The sequence below is a fragment of the Capra hircus genome, chromosome 10 (assembly GCF_001704415.2).
Source record: "Capra hircus breed San Clemente chromosome 10, ASM170441v1, whole genome shotgun sequence".
NCBI lineage: Eukaryota > Metazoa > Chordata > Mammalia > Artiodactyla > Bovidae > Capra > Capra hircus.
The window spans coordinates 22,140,762-22,158,390 of NC_030817.1; the positions used below are offsets into that span (position 1 = coordinate 22,140,762).

Consider the following 17,629-nt stretch of genomic DNA (forward strand, 5'->3'; position numbering starts at 1 on the left):
AACTAATAAGGATCTACTGTATAGCATGGTACATAAAATATACTATTTTCTCATAATCTATAAGGGAAAAGCTGTATATACCTGAATATAAGTATAAAACTTTTGAAAACTGTAAAGTACTATAGAATATAAAGAATCTTTCCCTGGTGGTACAGAGGTTAAAGCGTCTGCCTGAAATGTGGGAGACCTGGGTTCGATCCCTGGGTCGGGAAGATCCCCTGGAGAAGGAAATGGCAACCCACTCCAGTATTCTTGCCTGGAGAATCCCATGGACGGAGGAGCTTGGTGGGCTACAGTCCACGGGTCGCAAGGAGTCGGACATGACTGAGCAACTTCATTTTCACTTACACTTTCAGTTTTCATTCAATTTAAGAAAAGAGAATATGAACAGAGTTCCCCCTAAGAGGACAACGCCTCAAATCTGCACTCTGGACTGATAACAGGGGCTGAGTTCACGTTATACTTACAAAAGGAAACTCTTAGCCAAGAAACTAAAACTAAAGATGAGTTCATTACAAAAAGACACAGCTCATCATAAAACTGTTTCCATCATGCAAGAAACATGCAGGATTGCCACGGAAGATCAGTCCCTACAAGAGTGTTCACAAATGAGAGAAAACAACACAAAACCCCAAGCCCTAAAACCAATAAAAATAGCTCACAGAACCAGCAAAAAAAAAGAAAATCATATCTGAGATCTGAAAGAGACTTCAAAGTAATAATCAGGGAAATTCAGGAAAATGAAATCTAAAGCATGAACAGGAGACAACAGAAAGTAGAATTTCTAGATATGAAAAACATTTGTTAAAATTTTTTTAAAAACTCAATACTCAACAAACAGTGGATCAGGCAGAGAGAAAGGAAGAGTTACTGAACTGAAGATAAATCTGAGGAAGTCACTCAGAATGCATCACAAAGATAAAGAGATAAAAAATATAAGAACAGACACAAAGGATAGATTGAGAAACTCAATATCCACAAAAGGAAGATTTGGAAGATGAAGGAGGTCAGATTTGGTACAGTTCTGAGTCCAAGTTGGATAAATTAAATATATCCACAAAAAGACTTGTATAAGCATGTTCATAACAGCTTTATTCATAATAGCCCCATACTGGAAACAGCCCAAGTAGCGCATCCATACAATGCAATGTTAATCAAGAATAAAAAGGAACTTATTACTAACACATGCAACCGGGATGAATCTCAAATAACCTTAGGCTGAGTGAAAGAAGACAGATATAAGAGAGATACTGTATATATTTATATATAAAGAACATCTATTTATATATATTTAGAACAGCTAAAACCAATCTATGGTAGAAAAAAAATCTGAACAATAGTTGCCTCTGAGAGAGGTGGGTCCAGGGAAGAGACATTTAAGCTGTGCACTGAATGACAAAAATTGAGCCAGTTATGCTCAATTCCAGGGAAAAGCATTTCAGATATGAAGGAAATTTCTGAAATTGTGGTAAAGTTCCATATGTTGATGGAGGTGTGGGTTACACAAGTGTAGGTGATTTTTTAAACTTAGGGATATTTCTGATTTTTCTCCTGTTGGCTTGACTTATGAATTAATGACTGCTGGTTCAACTGTAAACCCCATGAAAATAGGGACCTCAAATGCTTCTTCACCTTAACTGGCTTCTTCATTTATATATAACTATCTCCAGCAATTAGCACAGAGCTGATAACAATAAATATTTACTGGATGAATAAAACAATTCAAGGTATTATATGCTAACATTTTAGGATAGATATTTCCAATTCAATTATCAGACTACAAAACTGTTTATCCACATGAAACTAAAAAAAATGTCTTCCCTTATTGAGCTGTGATACTATAAACAAGCAGTATGCTTCAACACTGGGCTAGGAGTGAGAAAAATCAAATCTTGGGTTATAAATGGAATGTCTGTGTCCCTCTGAAATTCATGAGAAATCTCAAACTCCAACTGATGGTATTAGGAAGTAGGGCCTTTGGAAGGTAATTAGGATCAGATGAGGTCATGAGGGTGGAGCCCTAGTGAATAGGATTAGTGCCTGGGAAAAAAGACCTTGTTTCTCTTTGATCTCTGCCACTATGGATACAATAAGAAGTTGTTAGCAGCCTGCAGCCCAAAAGACTCAACCATGCTGGCAATCTGATCTTAGACTTCCAGACTGCAAAAATGTTAGAACTGGTGTCTCTAAACTATCCAGTCTGTGATATTCTATAAATTCAGACTAAGACACATCACTAAGGACTGGCTCTGGGATCCAAAGCTTTCAATGCTTCACCATCTTCAGTGACAAAGGATCTGCCATTCTTTTTTAAAAAACCGTATTAAAAATTATATAAAATAATCCCATAAAATAACTGTTATAAAACTGACAACAGTGGTTACCTAAGGCAGTAGGGTTAAAATACTTTTGATTTTTCAAATTCTGTACGAGTATGTATATATTCATAATTCTGTTGTTGTTGCTTTAGTCCCTAAATCACGTCCGACTCTTTTCTGACTCCAATTAGAAACACGTTTTTTAAAGTACTTTTTAGAGATGGGCTTCCCTGATGGCTCAGACTGTAAAAATATCTGCCTGCAATGCAGACTTGGGTTCAGTCTCTGAGTTGGGAAGATCCTCTGGAGAAGGGCATCGCAACCCATGCCAGTATTCTTGCCTGGAGAATTCCACGGACAGAGGAGACTGTCAGGCTACAGTCCACAGCATCGCAAAGAGCTGGACATGACTGAGTGACTAACACTTCATTTTCACTTTTCAGTTCAGTTCAGTTCAGTTGCTCAGTCATGTCCGACTCTTTGCGACTCCATGAATCGCAGCACGCCAGGCCTCCCTGTCCATCACCATCTTCCGGAGTTCACTCAGACTCACGTTCATTGAGTCCGTGATGCCATCCAGCCATTTCATTCTCGGTCGTCCCCTTCTCCTCCTGCCCCCAATCCCTCCCAGCATCAGAGTCTTTTCCAATGAGTCAACTCTTCGCATGAGGTGGCCAAAGTACTGGAGTTTCAGCTTCAGCCATCAGTCCTTCCAAAGAAATCCCAGGGTTGATCTCCTTCAGAATGGACTGGCTGGATCTCCTTGCAGTCCAAGGGACTCTCAAGAGTCTTCTCCAACACCACAGTTCAAAAGCATCAATTCTTCAGCGCTCAGCCTTCTTCACAGTCCAACTCTCACATCCATACATGACCACAGGAAAAACCATAGCCTTGACTAGACGGACCTTAGTTGGCAAAGTAATGTCTCTGCTTTTGAATATATTATCTAGGTTGGTCATAACTTTTCTTCCAAGGAGTAAGCGTCTTTTAATTTCATGGCTGCAGTCATCATCTGCAGTGATTTGGGAGCTCAAAAAAACAAAGTCTGACACTGTTTCCACTGTTTCCCCATCTATTTCCCATGAAGTGATGGGACCAGATGCCATGATCTTCGTTTTCTGAATGTTGAGCTTTAAGCCAACTTTTTCGCTCTCCTCTTTTACTTTCATCAAGAGGCTTTTTAGCTCCTCTTCACTTTCTGCCATAAGGGTGGTGTCATCTGCATATCTGAGGTTATTGATATTTCTCCCAGCAATCTTGATTCCAGCTTGTGTTTCTTCCAGTCCAGCGTTTCTCATGAAGTACTCTGCATAGAAGTTAAATAAGCAGGGTGACAATATACAGCCTTGACATACTCCTTTTCCTATTTGGAACCAGTCTGTTGTTCCATGTCCAGTTCCAACTGTTGCTTCCTGACCTGCATACAGATTTCTCAAGAGGCAGGTTAGGTGGTCTGGTATTCCCATCTCTCTCAGAATTTTCCACAGTTTATTGTGATCCACACAGACAAAGGCTTTGGCATAGTCAATAAAGCAGAAATAGATGTTTTTCTGGAACTCTCTTGCTTTTTCCATGATCCAGCGGATGCTGGCAATTTGATCTCTGGTTCCTCTGCCTTTTCTAAAACCAGCTTCAACATCAGGGAGTTCATGGTTCATGTATTGGTGAAGCCTGGCTTGGAGAATTTTGAGCATTACTTTACTAGCATGTGAGATGAGTGCAATTGTGCAGTAGTTTGAGCATTCTTTGGCATTGCCTTTCTTTGGAATTGGAATGAAAACTGACCTTTTCCAGTCCTGTGGCCACTGCTGAGTTTTCCAAACTTGCTGGCATATTGCGTGCAGCACTTTCACAGCATCATCTTTCAGGATTTGAAACAGCTCAATTGGAATTCACTATCACCTCCACTAGCTTTGTTCGTAGTGATGCTTTCTAAGGCCCACTTGACTTCACATTCCAAGATGTCTGGCTCTAGATTAGTGATCACATCATCATGATTATCTGGGTCTTTTTTGTACAGTTCTTCCGTGTATTCTTACCACCTCTTCTTAATATCTCCTGCTTCTGTTAGGTCCATACCATTTCTGTCCTTTATCGAGCCCATCTTTGCATGAAATATTTCCTTGGTATCTCTAATTTTCTTGAAGAGATCTCTAGTCTTTCCCATTCTGTTCTTTTCCTCTATTTCTTTGCATTGATCGCTGAAGAAGGCTTTCTTATCTCTTCTTGCTATTCTTTGGAACTCTGCATTCAGATGCTTATATCTTTCCTTTTCTCCTTTGCTTTCTGCCTCTCTTCTTTTCACAGCTATTTGTAAGGCCTCCCCAGACAGCCATTTTGCTTTTTTGCATTTCTTTTCCATGGGGATGGTCTTGATCCCTGTCTCCTGTACAGTGTCACGAACCTCATTCCATAGTTCATCAGGCACTCTATCTATCAGATCTAGGCCCTTAATTAAATCTATTTCTCACTTCCACTGTATAATCATAAGGGATTTGATTTAGGTCATACCTGAATGGTCTCATGGTTTTCCCTACTTTCTTCAGTTTGAGTCTGAATTTGGTAATAAGGAGTTCATGATCTGAGCCACAGTCAGCTCCTGGTCTTGTTTTTGTTGACTGTATAGAGCTTCTCCATCTTTGGCTGCAAAGAATATAATCAATCTGATTTCGGTGTTGACCATCTGGTGATGTCCATGTGTAGAGTCTTCTCTTGTGTTGTTTGTTATGACCAGTGCATTTTCTTGGCAAAACTCTATTAGTCTTTGCCCTGCTTCATTCTGTATTCCAAGGCCAAATTTGCCTGTTACTCCAGGTGTTTCTTGACTTCCTACTTTTGCATTCCAGTCCCCTATAATGAAAAGGACATCTTTTTTGGGCGTTAGTTCTAAAAGGTCTTGTAGGTCTTCATAGAACCGTTCAACTTCAGCTTCTTCAGCGTTACTGGTTGGGGCATAGACTTGGATAACTGTGATATTGAATGGTTTGCCTTGGAGATGAACAGAGATCATTCTGTCATTCTTGAGATTGCCTCCAATTGCATTTCGAACTCTTTTGTTGACCATGATGGCTATTCCATTTCTTCTGAGGGATTCCTGCCCGCAGTAGTAGATATAATGGTCATCTGAGTTAAATTCACCCATTCCAGTCCATTTCAGCTCGCTGATTCCCAGAATGTCGACGTTCACCCTTGCCATCTCTTGTTTGACCACTTCCAATTCACCTTGATTCATGGACCTGACATTCCAGGTTCCTATGCAATATTGCTCTTTACAGCATCGGATCTTGCTTCTATCACCAGTCACATCCACAACTGGGTACTGTTTTTGCTTTGGCTCCATCCCTTCATTCTTTCTGGAGTTATTTTTCCACTGATCTCCAGTAGCATATTGGGCACCTAATGACCTGGAGAGTTCCTCTTTTGGTATCCTATCATTTTGCCTTTTCATATTGTTCATGGGGTTCTCAAGGCAAGAATACTGAAGTGGCTTGCCATTCCCTTCTCCAGTGGACCACATTCTGTCATTTCCCTTTTAGAGACAGCCAAAGTAACTTTCCCAGTTAACACTTAAGACATGATTATATTCCTGAAAGAAATCTCATTTTAATGAATTAAACAATAAGTTAAAATGTTCAGAAAGTAGCATAAGGTAGAGGATAAAAACATAAGCCCCAGAGTCAAACACGCTGGGCCTCTGCCACTTGCTAGCTATATTGTTGTTGTTGTTTTACTCAGTTGTGTCTGACTCTTTTGTGATCCCACGGACTGCCAGACTCCTCTGTACAAGGGATTTTTCAGGCAAGAATACTGGAGCAGGTTGCCGTTTCCTTCTCCAGGATATCTTTCTGACCCAGGGATTGACCCCTTGCCTTCTGCATTAGCAGCCAGATTCTTTACCACTGAGCCACTGTGGAAGCCCTGGTGGCTACATAAATGGGCAATTTACTGAACTTCTCTAAGTCTCAGTTGCCTTATCAGTAAAATGAGAAGGATAGTACCTACCATGTCAGATTATTGTAAGGCTTTAGTAAGATGACATAATAGCTTGACTTAGCATATTGGCTAGCACTTTAGAAGAAGTGAAGTGAAGTCGCTCAGTCGTCCCCGACTCTTTGCGACCCCATGGACAGTAGCTTGCACCAAGATCCTCCGTCCATGGGATTTTCCAGGCAAGAGTACTGGAGTGGGTTGCCATTTCCTTCTCCAGGCTAGCACTTTAGAGTTCAATAAATGTTCAATATGACTACCACGTACTCCTTAAGGAGTACATCAAGGCTGTATATTGTCACCCTGCTTATTTAACTTCTATGCAGAGTACATCATGAGAAACGCTGGACTGGAAGAAACACAAGCTGGAATCAAGGTTGCCGGGAGAAATATCAATAACCTCAGATATGCAGACGACACCACCCTTATGGCAGAAAGTGAAGAGGAGCTAAAAAGCCTCTTGATGAAAGTGAAAGAGGAGAGCAAAAAAGCTGGCTTAAAGCTCAACATTCAGAAAACGAAGATCATGGCATCTGGTCCCATCACTTCACGGGAAATAGATGGGGAAACAATGGAAACAGTGTCAGACTTTATTTTTTGGGGCTCCCAAATCACTGCAGATGATGACTGCAGCCATGAAATTAAAAGATGCTTACTCCTTGGAAGAAAAGTTATGACCAACCTAGATAGTATATTCAAAAGCAGAGACATTACTTTGCCAACTAAGTCCGTCTAGTCAAGGCTATGGTTTTTCCTGTGGTCATGTATGGATGTGAGAGTTGGACTGTGAAGAAGGCTGAGCGCCAAAGAACTGATGCTTTTGAACTGTGGTGTTGGAGAAGACTCTTGAGAGTCCCTTGGACTGCAAGGAGATCCAGCCAGTCCATTCTGAAGGCGATCAGCCCTGGGATTTCTTTGGAAGGAATGATGCTAAAGCTGAAGCTCCAGTACTTTGGCCACCTCATGCGAAGAGCTGACTCATTGGAAAAGACTCTGATGCTGGGAGGGATTGGGGGCAGGAGGAGAAGGGGATGACCCAGGATGAGATGGCTGGATGGCATCATGGACTCGATGGACGTGAGTCTGAGTGAACTCCGGAAGATGGTGATGGACAGGGAGGCCTGGCGTGCTGCGATTCATGGGGTCGCAAAGAGTCGGACACGACTGAGCAACTGAACTGAACTGAACTGATGACTACTACTGGGTTCTATAAACCACAGTAGTCTTATTAAAGGGAAACAAAGAACTATAGAGGTAAAATCTGAAAGCCAAATTTACACAGTTGAAGATTTCTTTCCTTCACAGTCCTGACAGATCATGACGCGATCTCTACCTGAATACTTCCAGAAACAGAGTTCATTACCTTAAGAGGCAGTTTTTGTTGAAACATACTTGCATTCTGTAAAAGTTCCCTACATGGAAATTTTTCTCTTTGATGTTCAGTCTGGCCTCTGAAAATGACAAAAGTGTTTACTCTTTCCTAAGAGCTTGTGAAATATGTGAAGACAGCTCTTACAACTTCCCTTGGTACCTTCCACTTAATCCAATCAGTCTTCCTGTGACCTAGTTTACAGACCACTCGCCATCATGGCTAGATCCTTCTGAACAGCTCCAAGCTTGCCAATGTATCTCTTAAACTGTGGCACCCAAGCCTTATTCAGTACTTGAAACATGGTCTAATTGGTGTAGACTACATTGGTACTATTACTTCCCAGGCTCTGGGCCCTATATTTTATTTATGCTGGATGAAATGATAGGTGTTTGAACAGCAGAATCACACTGATGATTCATACAGAGTTTGTGGTAAATAAAGTTCACTGAAATCATACTGAATTCCCCATTTTATATACTTGTATACTTCACACTTAAATCCAAAATTTTACATTTCTTTCTTCTAAATTTCTTCTTGTATGTTTCAACCAAACATTTTATCCTTTGAGATTAATTTGGATTTAAAAATATATATATTTGTTCATTCATTTCTTGCACGAGGGCTCTCTCTAGTTGTTGAGAGCAGGGGGAGAGTGGGGGCTACACTCCTGTGGAGCACAGGCTCTAGCGCATGGGGGTTTCAATAGTTGTGGCCCACTGACTTAGCTGCCCAAGAGGAATCTTCCTGGAACAGGGATCAAACCCATGTCCCCTGCATTGGTAGGTGGATTCTTAACCACTTATCCACCAGGGAAGCCCCTCAACTTGCATCTTGATTGTGCCTTCCCCCACAACTTACAAGTTTTTGCATAGAAAAGTGAATTTTTGTTTTCTGTGAAAATAACATCTTCTAACATGTTTTTATTAATTAATTTTTCAAATTTATTTTTGTATTTCACACTACCTCCATGGTTAATAATGCTGAAATCAGGTTACATTAAAGCAGAATACTTAAAGAAAAAAAAAAAGAGCATTATTGATTTGCTTCCATTGAGAAGGGCTCCCTCAGACCTGGAATTCCCAAGCAGCCAGGCTCCCACTTATTATTTACCATCATGTGGCCTGTGAAAAAGAAAATCCTAATAGGGAAATTGAAGGAGCAAGTAGGGTACCTCCATATGAAGGAACTCTTGGCAACATTCAAAACAGTTATTAATTCATTTTTATATGGAGAAATTTTGTAGGGTATTTTTCCCCCCAGTCAAGGGATTCATTCAGTAAACATGTACACAACCCTTTCAATAAACCAAACACTGTGCCAGACTCTGGGTAAAAAGAGTTAAAAGGCCAATCTGCTTTCAAAAATGCAGGATTCAGAAAAGGAGAAATGGGTATACTGAACAATTTGCAATATAGTGAGGAAACACAAACCACAGAAGCACACACGAGTACAGGATGGCCAAGAGGAGGAGTGGGAATTATTAAGAGAAACACTTGCTGGGAGGGGTGAGACTGGTACTGGTGTTAAAAAAGCAGCAAACCGGGGACTTCCCTGGGGGTCCAGTGATTAAGAACACACCTTCCAATCCCTGGTCCTGGGACTCAGACCCCACATGCCTCAGGGCAACTAAGCCCTCACACCCAACTAGAGAAGTCTGCACGCTGCAACGGAGACCCAGCACAGCCAAAAAGAATAATAATAAATAAATATATTTCAAAAATTAAAAAAAATTTTTAAGTTTTATTAGTTTTATTTATGCTTATCTGTTTACGTATCCACCTGTGACCATTCCTACACTCTAATGTCAAAGTGAAAGTGAAGTCGCTCAGTTGTGTCCGACTCTTTGCAACCCCATGGACTGTAGCCTATCAGGCTCCTCCGTCCATGGGATTTTCCAGGCAAGAGTGCTGTGTGGATTGCCATTTCCTTCTCCAAAAAAAAGAAAAATTTTAATGAGCTAGCACCCTCTAGGTGCACCAGGCAGAGAGAAGGGCACTCCAGGCAGAGGGAACAACAGCTCGTGCAAAGATATGAAAGGCACGAAGTGTCACGGCACAAGTGGAAAAGTTCAAGCAAACTTAACATGCATCATAAGTGCAAAATTCTGAATTTTAAAGACTGACTCTAAAAAAAATAATAAAAACTATCTTATTGATAATTTCCATATTGATTTTTAAAAAATATTTCTTTTTGGCCGTGCTGGGTCTAAGCTGCTGCACAGGCTTTTCTCTAGCTGTGTCGAGCAGGGGCTACTCTTCAATGCGGTGCAAGGGTTTCTCATCTCAGTGGCTTCTCTTGTTGTGGGGTACAGGCTCCAGGGCACTTGAGCTTCAGTAGTTGCAGCTCCTGGGTTCTAGAGCACAGGCTCCAAAGTTATGGCACACGGGCCTAGCTGCTCTGCAGCGTGTGGGATCTTCCCGGACCAGGGATCGAACCCGTGTCTCCTCCACTGGCAGGTGGATTCTTCACCACTGAGCCACCAGGGAAGCCCTTCCATATTGACTTTTAAGGTGACCTTTTATTTCATTGTAGTAAAACATACGTAACACAAACCTTACATTTTAACATTTTTAAGAGTATCATTCAGTGGCATAACTGCACCCACAAGGTTGTGCAATCATCACCACTATCCATTTCTTTCTCTTCTTTTTTAATATTTATTTATTTGGCTGCATCACGTCTTAGTTGTGGCGCATGGGCTTAGTGGCCCAGCAGCTGATGGGATCTTAGTTCCCCCACCAGGGATAAAACCTGTGTCTCCTGCATTGGCAGGCAGAGTCCCAACCACTGAGCCACCAGGGAAGTCCCACCCCTTTTCATTTCTAGAACTACTTCATCATCCCAAACAAACTCTGTACCATTAAACAGTAACTTCCCATTCCTCCCTTCCCAACCCTCGGTAACCTCTATTATACTTCCTGTCTCAAGTAATTCCATACTGATTTTTTATATCTCACGTTGAAATGATAGTTTGGATCTACTGGGTTAAACAATACCTGTTAAAATTAAGTTCACCTGTTTCTTTTTATACTCTTACTGTGGCTAGTAGAAAGCTTTAAATTATGTCTAGGGCTCACATGATATTTCAACTGGACAGCACTGTGCTAGAGCATAATGTGTAAGTAAGGAGACAGAGAGGAATGATGCTAGAAGGAGGAGATACAGGTCAAGTCACGAGAAGCCCTATATTACCTGGTAAGATAAAACCTTACAGGTAATGGAGAGTGAATAACAGAATCGCAGTGACAAGTTTCGGCTCATATTTCAAAGAACACTGTGGTCACTGTGTTTGTGCTAGATTGGATGAGGGCAAGGCTAGAGGCAGGCAGACCCATTAGATTAAGACTCACAATAGCAGAGCCAAGATGGGAAGAAGATTCAAATCAGGGCAGAAGAAGGCAGAATGGAAAAGAACACCAGTTCCTAACAGAACGCTGGCGTTGGAATAACCTGGATTAGTAAACAAGTCACAACTTTTACAACTTAGAATTTTGAAAGTGTGATGAATAGAAAACTAATAGCTTCCTAAACCCATTATAAAAATATGAAGAAAATCTCATTCATAACAGAAATATACACTATTTTAAAACTACAAGCCACATGTTTTTAAATAAACATACGCAAACAAACACAAGTATAAACTCAACAAGAAATATGTAAGATCAACTGAACTGATCTGAACTGAATACGAAGAAACAAAGAAAACTTTACTGAAGATACAGAAGGCTGGAAGAGCAGGGATATAACAGGTGTCACTTACAGAGCACGTTATCAAGTGCCAGGCTCTTTACACACATATGCCTATATATTTATGAATACATTACTCATCTAATCCTTTTTAACAATCCTCTACAGAAGGTACTATAATTACTGCATTTTTCTTTAATAAAGAAGAGAAGGTGTTTTACAGAAATACTCCAAATGTGCTCTAGAGCCCACACGCCACAACTAGAGAAGCCTGCATGTTGTAATGAAGACCCAATGCAGCCAAAACAAAACAATAATTAGTGTTGAAAAAAGAAATACTCAGAATAATGCAAATTAAATGCAAACTTAATTTTAAAAAAATTTTTTAATGAATTGACTATCAAGAAAGTGAAAAAAAAACACAGGATGCTAGAAAATATATTTGCATCATCTATCTCCTGAGGGCGTGTATCTAGAAGATATAAAAAACTGTTACACTTCAATAAAAAAAGAACAACCAATTTAAAACAGGCAAAGACATGAATAGACATTTCTTCAAAGAACATACACAAATGGCCAATAAACACGTGAAAAGATGCTCAACATCATTAGCTGTTAGGGAAATGCAAATCAAAACCACAATGAGATACCACTTCACACCCACTAGGATGGCTTTAATTAAAAAGACAGCTAATAAGTGCTGGTAATAATGTGGAGAAATTAGAATCCTCATATACTGTTGATGTTGACATAAAATGGTACAGCTGTTTGGAAAATAATCTGGCAGTTGCTCAGATGATTAAACATAGAGTTGCCATATGACCCGGCAACTCCACTTCTAGGTATATATCCAAGAGGAATGAAAACACATGTCCACACAACAGTTCATAGCAGCATTATTCATAATAGTCAAAAGTGAAGACAACTCAAATGTCCATCAGCTGATGAACAGATAAATAAAATGGGGTATATCCATAATGTTATGTGATTCCCCCAAAAGATATGTTAATGTCCTAACTCCCACTACCTATGAAGGTGACTTTATTTGGAAATGGCCTCTGCATACCTAATTAAGTTAAAACAGGGTCCTGCTGGAGTGGAGTGGGCCTTTAATTCAATAACTGGTGTCCTTATACGAAGAGAAAAGACTAAGATGGACTTTCACAAAGAGAGTTACAACGTGAAGACAGACACTCTGGGATGAAGGCCAGGTGAAGACAGAGGCAGGAGTTGGGAGTTACGCAGCTGCAAGCTAAGGAATGCCAAACAATGCCAAGGACTGCTGGCAATGTCAGAAGCTAGAAAGAGGCAGGAAAGGATTCCCCCGCAGAGACCTGAGAGAATGCACTCCTGCTAACAACTTGATTTTGGACTTTATAGCCTCCAGGGCTGTGAGAGAATGTATCTGTTATTTTAAGTCATCCAGTTTTCCTTACTTCAAAACTGTAGCCCTAGGAAACAAATACACCACAGAATGGAATTTTATTCGTAGCCCTAGGAAACAAATACACCACAGAATGGAATTTTATTCAGAGATTAAAAGGAATGGGTACTGACACATGTTGCAACATGGATGAACCTTGAAAACATTATACCAAGTGAAGGAACCCAATCACAAAATCGTACAAAAATTGTACAATTCCATTTATACAAAATACTTAGATCTATGAAGGCAGAAAGATTAGTGACTGGGGCTAGGGCTAGCAGCTTCCCTGATGGCTCAGATGGTAAAGAATCTGCCAGCAATGCAGAAGACCTGGGTTCAATCCCTGGGTCAGGAAGATCCCCTGGAGGAGGAAATGTCAACCCACTTCAGTATTCTTGTCTGGAGAATCCCATGGACAGAGGAGCCTGGTAGGCTATGATCCATAGGAGCTGCAAAGAGTCAGACACAACTGAAGCAACTTAGCATGCACAGGGCTAGGATATTGGGGAATGGGTATTGATAACAGGTTTGGGCTTCTTTGGGCTTCCCAGGTGGGTCAGTAAAGAGTCCACCTGCAATGCAGAGCTGCAGAAGACATGGGTTTGATCTCTGGGTGGGAAAGATCCCTCAAGAAGGGAATGGCAACCCACTCCAATATTCTTGCCAGGATAATCCCATGGACAGAGGAGCCTGGCAGGCTAGAGCCCATTCAAAGAATCAGACATGACTGAAGCAACTGTCTTTGGGGGATGATAAGTGAAGTCGCTCAGTCGTGTCCGACTCTTTGCGACCCGTGGACTGTAGCCCACCAAGCTCCTCCGTCCATGGGATTCCCCAGGCAAGAATACTGGAGTGGGTTGCCATTTCCTTCTCCAGGGGATCTTCCTGACCCAGGGATCGAACCCAGGTCTCCCACATTTCAGGCAGACGCTTTAACCTCTGCACCACCAGAGAAGCTGGGTGGGGGTGGGGTGGTGATAATGATGTCCAAAAATTAGGCTGTAGGGACTTCCCTGGTGGTCTAGTAGCTAACACTCTGCACTCTCAATGCAGGGGGCCAGGGTTTGATCCCTGGTTGGGAAACTAGATCCCACGTGCTGCAACTAAGCCTGGCACAGCCAAATAAATAAACTTTTAAAAATATAATAGAATTAGGTTATAGCAACAGCTGCTTAACTGGAAATATACTAAAAAATCACTGAATTGTGTACTTTAAAAAACAAATTATGTGAATTACATTTCAATAAGACCACCTTATTTTTTAAACACAATTATTTTTGTATTAATTTTTATTGGAGTACAGGTGCTTTACAATGTGTTAATTTCTTGTTGTAGAGCAAAGCGTATGTATGCATACATATGCCCACTCTTTCTTAAATTTCCTTTCCATTTTGTTGCAATCACCAAGTCACGTCTGACTTTTTTGGGACCCCATGAACTGTAGCCCGCCAGGCTCCTCTGTCCATGGGGTTTCCCACACAAGAATACTGGAGTGGGTAGACATTTCCTTCTCCGGGGGATCTTCCCAATCTAGGAATCAAACCCTTGTCTCCTGCATTGGCAGGCTGATTTTTTACCACTGAGCCACCAGGGAAGCCCCCTCCTCCGAGCCCCACCACCGCTTCCCATTTAGGTCACCACAGTAAACTCACTTAAAAAATAAAAAAAAACTACTTGATAAGCTGATTCTAAAATTAATCTGGGAAAGAAACTGTAAGACTACCCCCAAAACACTGATTAAATAATAAGTACATGAGCTGATAATGTATGACTTCCAATAAAATAACAATAAAAAGAATCATGAGGGACTACTTACCTTACTGCTACTGCTACTGCTAAGTCACTTCAGTCGTGTCCGACTCTGTGTGACCCCATAGGCGCCAGCCCACCAGGCTCCCTCGCCCTGGGATTCTCCAGGCAAGAACACTGGAGTGGGTTGCCATTTCCTTCTCCCATGCACGAAAGTGAAAAGTGAAAGTGCAGTCGCTCAGTCGTGTCCGACCCTTAGCGACCCTGTGGACTGCAGCCCACCAGGCTCCTCCGTCCATGGGATTTTCCAGGCAAGAGTACTGGAGTGGGGTGCCATAGACTTACCCCACTAGATACCAAAGTATAATATATATTTAATGTAGAATGCTATGGTATTGGCCCAGCAAAATAGAAAATTCGGACATAGGACAGAAGAGCTTACAGAAAATACACTGTGTGGGTGAGACATTAGTACGTGATAAATGTGGTATTTTAGATTAACAGGTCAAGGATGGACTGATATTCAGAGTGACATTGCTTGGAAAACAAGAAAAAGGCACACACCATTATTCTCTCTCTGACACACACACAAAGGAATTAGAGAAAAACTCTAACATGTAACAACTTACAGGAGAAAACATGGTGGTAAGAGAAAACGTGGCCTCAGAGTAGCACAGGGTTGTTCAGCCTCAGCACTACTGACATTTTAGGCCAGAAAAATTCTCTGCTTAAGGGCTTTCCTGGGCACTGAAGGGTGTTTAGCAGCATCCCTGGCTTCTATTCACTGGATGGCAACCAAAATACATCTCGTGACATTGCCAAGTGGCTCCCAGAAAGCAAAACAGCTCCCATTTGAGAACCACTGGGATTAGGAATGAAAGCCCACTAAATACACAAAGTAAAAGACTGATGCATTTAAACACGGAATTTACAACTTCGATTCTACAAAGACGCCACATGGTTAAGAGATAAGAAACAACTTCAAAATGTTGGGAATAAATATTTCAAACATATATGAATGACAAAAGATTAATATATAAAACAGTACCATATATAACCAGACAACCCAAAAGAAATGAGGCATTTCTCAAAAGAGGAAGGAATACAAATAGCCGATGATCATGAAAAGAACCTCAATCTCACCAATAACCAGGGAAGTACAAATTAAAACACAAAATTAGAGTCATTTCCCACACATCAGATTGGCAGAAGCAAAAAAGGCGGACACCATCAAATGTTTAAAAGAGCTGGGAAAGCAGAGACTATTATACACTGCTGGTGGGCAGTTTGGCATTAAATATCCATACCCTCCCACCCAGCAATTCCACCTGCAGGTTTCTATCTTTGAGAAATGCTCACTCAAACTCACAGACGCTGTGGGAGGATGTTCTCTGCCGCACTGTGCCTAAGACGGAAAAACTAAGCAACCTATGGAATCTCACATATTATGGGATTGTAACATGTTCTGGAATTTACCGAGCGAGAACAAATATGGCAGATGTCTACATATTAACCAAGAAAAAGTTCCAAGACCCATTTTTAAGCACAAGTTTAGTTGTTGAAGAGGTACAATATACCACGTTGGTAAAAGTTCAACCCAAAATTTTACACACCTGTCTGTACAAACACATATCAATAAACGTAAACAAAAAAAAAAAAAAAGAAAAGAAAAAATATGCCAAACTGATAACAGTTTTTACCTTGGGAAAAAGATTAAAAAAGAAAAGATGGAGGTGGAAAGAGGTCAAAGAGGATCTATTTTGTGTAAATGACATGGGCTACATGACACGGGCTACAGCTAAAATAAATATAAAAGAATAAATACATTTTTTAAAGCAAACTCAACTTGACCGAAATTCATAATTCCTTCCCTTCTCTTAAATAACTCTTTTTCTCTCAAACTTCGCAACTTTGATATTACAAAACCTTTCAGTCCAGTTCTACGGTGTTAGTGTTTTCAAGAAATGAGTGCCTAAGGGAGTTTGTGTCCATTAATATATCAAAAGCTTGTAAAAGTTTAGGTTTCGTTTATATTTTAACAAGCATGTATCAATTCTGTAATAAAGCAACATTACGGTTCTAGTCCTGATCTATATTCCAGGGTTGCGAAAAGAAAAAGAGGTGCCTCCCAACAAGGTCCATAGCAGCGGGTGTGGTCTGGGAAGAAAAAGGTGGTAACAATGGGGGCGGGCGTAGGTCCCCACGAATCGAGGGCACGAAACTCTTATTTGTGGACCCGTGCAACACGCAGCGCCTAAGAAGCTGCCAGATGTTGCGAGCGGTGCTTCTTTTGTAGCTAACTGGGTCAAGAAGCCAGGAAGGTTTGGTAGGTACTCCTTAAGGAGAGCAGCCGCGGGTCCGAGGAGGCGGCCCCGGAAGGCCACCGGGAGCCAGCGATCGAGGTGACAGCCCCCGCGGCGCGCCTAGGTGCTGAACTGCCCCCGCCACCGGCGAGGAAGGCGGGGAGAGGGGCAGGGCCAAGTCGCTCGGGGACAACGAGGTCCCCGCAATCATTCGCCTCCGCGCACGGTGACCTCGCCAGCATCTAGAGCCCCCTCCTCAGTCCGCACGGAAAACCGCCTCCACCATTCCACAGACTCGGAGAGCAGCTTCGCCGGCCGCCGATCCTCACTTACCTGCGGCCCTGGACCCGACCCGAACACCTGCGGCACCGCACGCTGAAGATCTGGAACCTCTGTGACCACCTGCGCGCACCCACCCGAATCCTCTAGGACGGAAACCACTTCCGGTTCCGTGACGTAACCCGAGCAGGGGTGTACAAGTGGGCGACGCCATCTTGTACGGAAGCTGCTGGGGCCGCTGGTGCTCCAGTGCTGAACAAAAGCTCTGTTAAAATAGGAAAGGCTTAACATCTTTTCGGATAAGTGGTGCCTTTCCTTTTTTTTCTGGGTGCTATTTTTGTTTGTCTTGGTTTTAAGGAAAGAAGCCTCTGTAACCGTCACAAATGCAATATGGGATTTGTAACTAACTGTCCTTACTAATTGGAGAAGGCAATGGCACCCCACTCCAGTACTCTTGCCTGGAAAATCCTATGGACGGAGGAGCCTGGTGGGCTGCAGTCCATGGGGT

General features: G+C 41.7%; 1 protein-coding gene across 2 annotated transcripts in view; it reads right to left on the bottom strand.

Annotated features, from left to right (window-relative positions):
* EXD2 (exonuclease 3'-5' domain containing 2) overlaps positions 1 to 17,275 on the bottom strand; it is a 57,421-nt gene extending 40,146 nt beyond the window's left edge. For both annotated transcript variants that reach the window (XM_005686013.2, XM_013967252.2), the window contains exon 1: positions 17,176 to 17,275. The gene's annotated coding sequence lies outside the window, so the exon portion shown is untranslated. The remainder of the gene's footprint in view (positions 1 to 17,175) is intronic.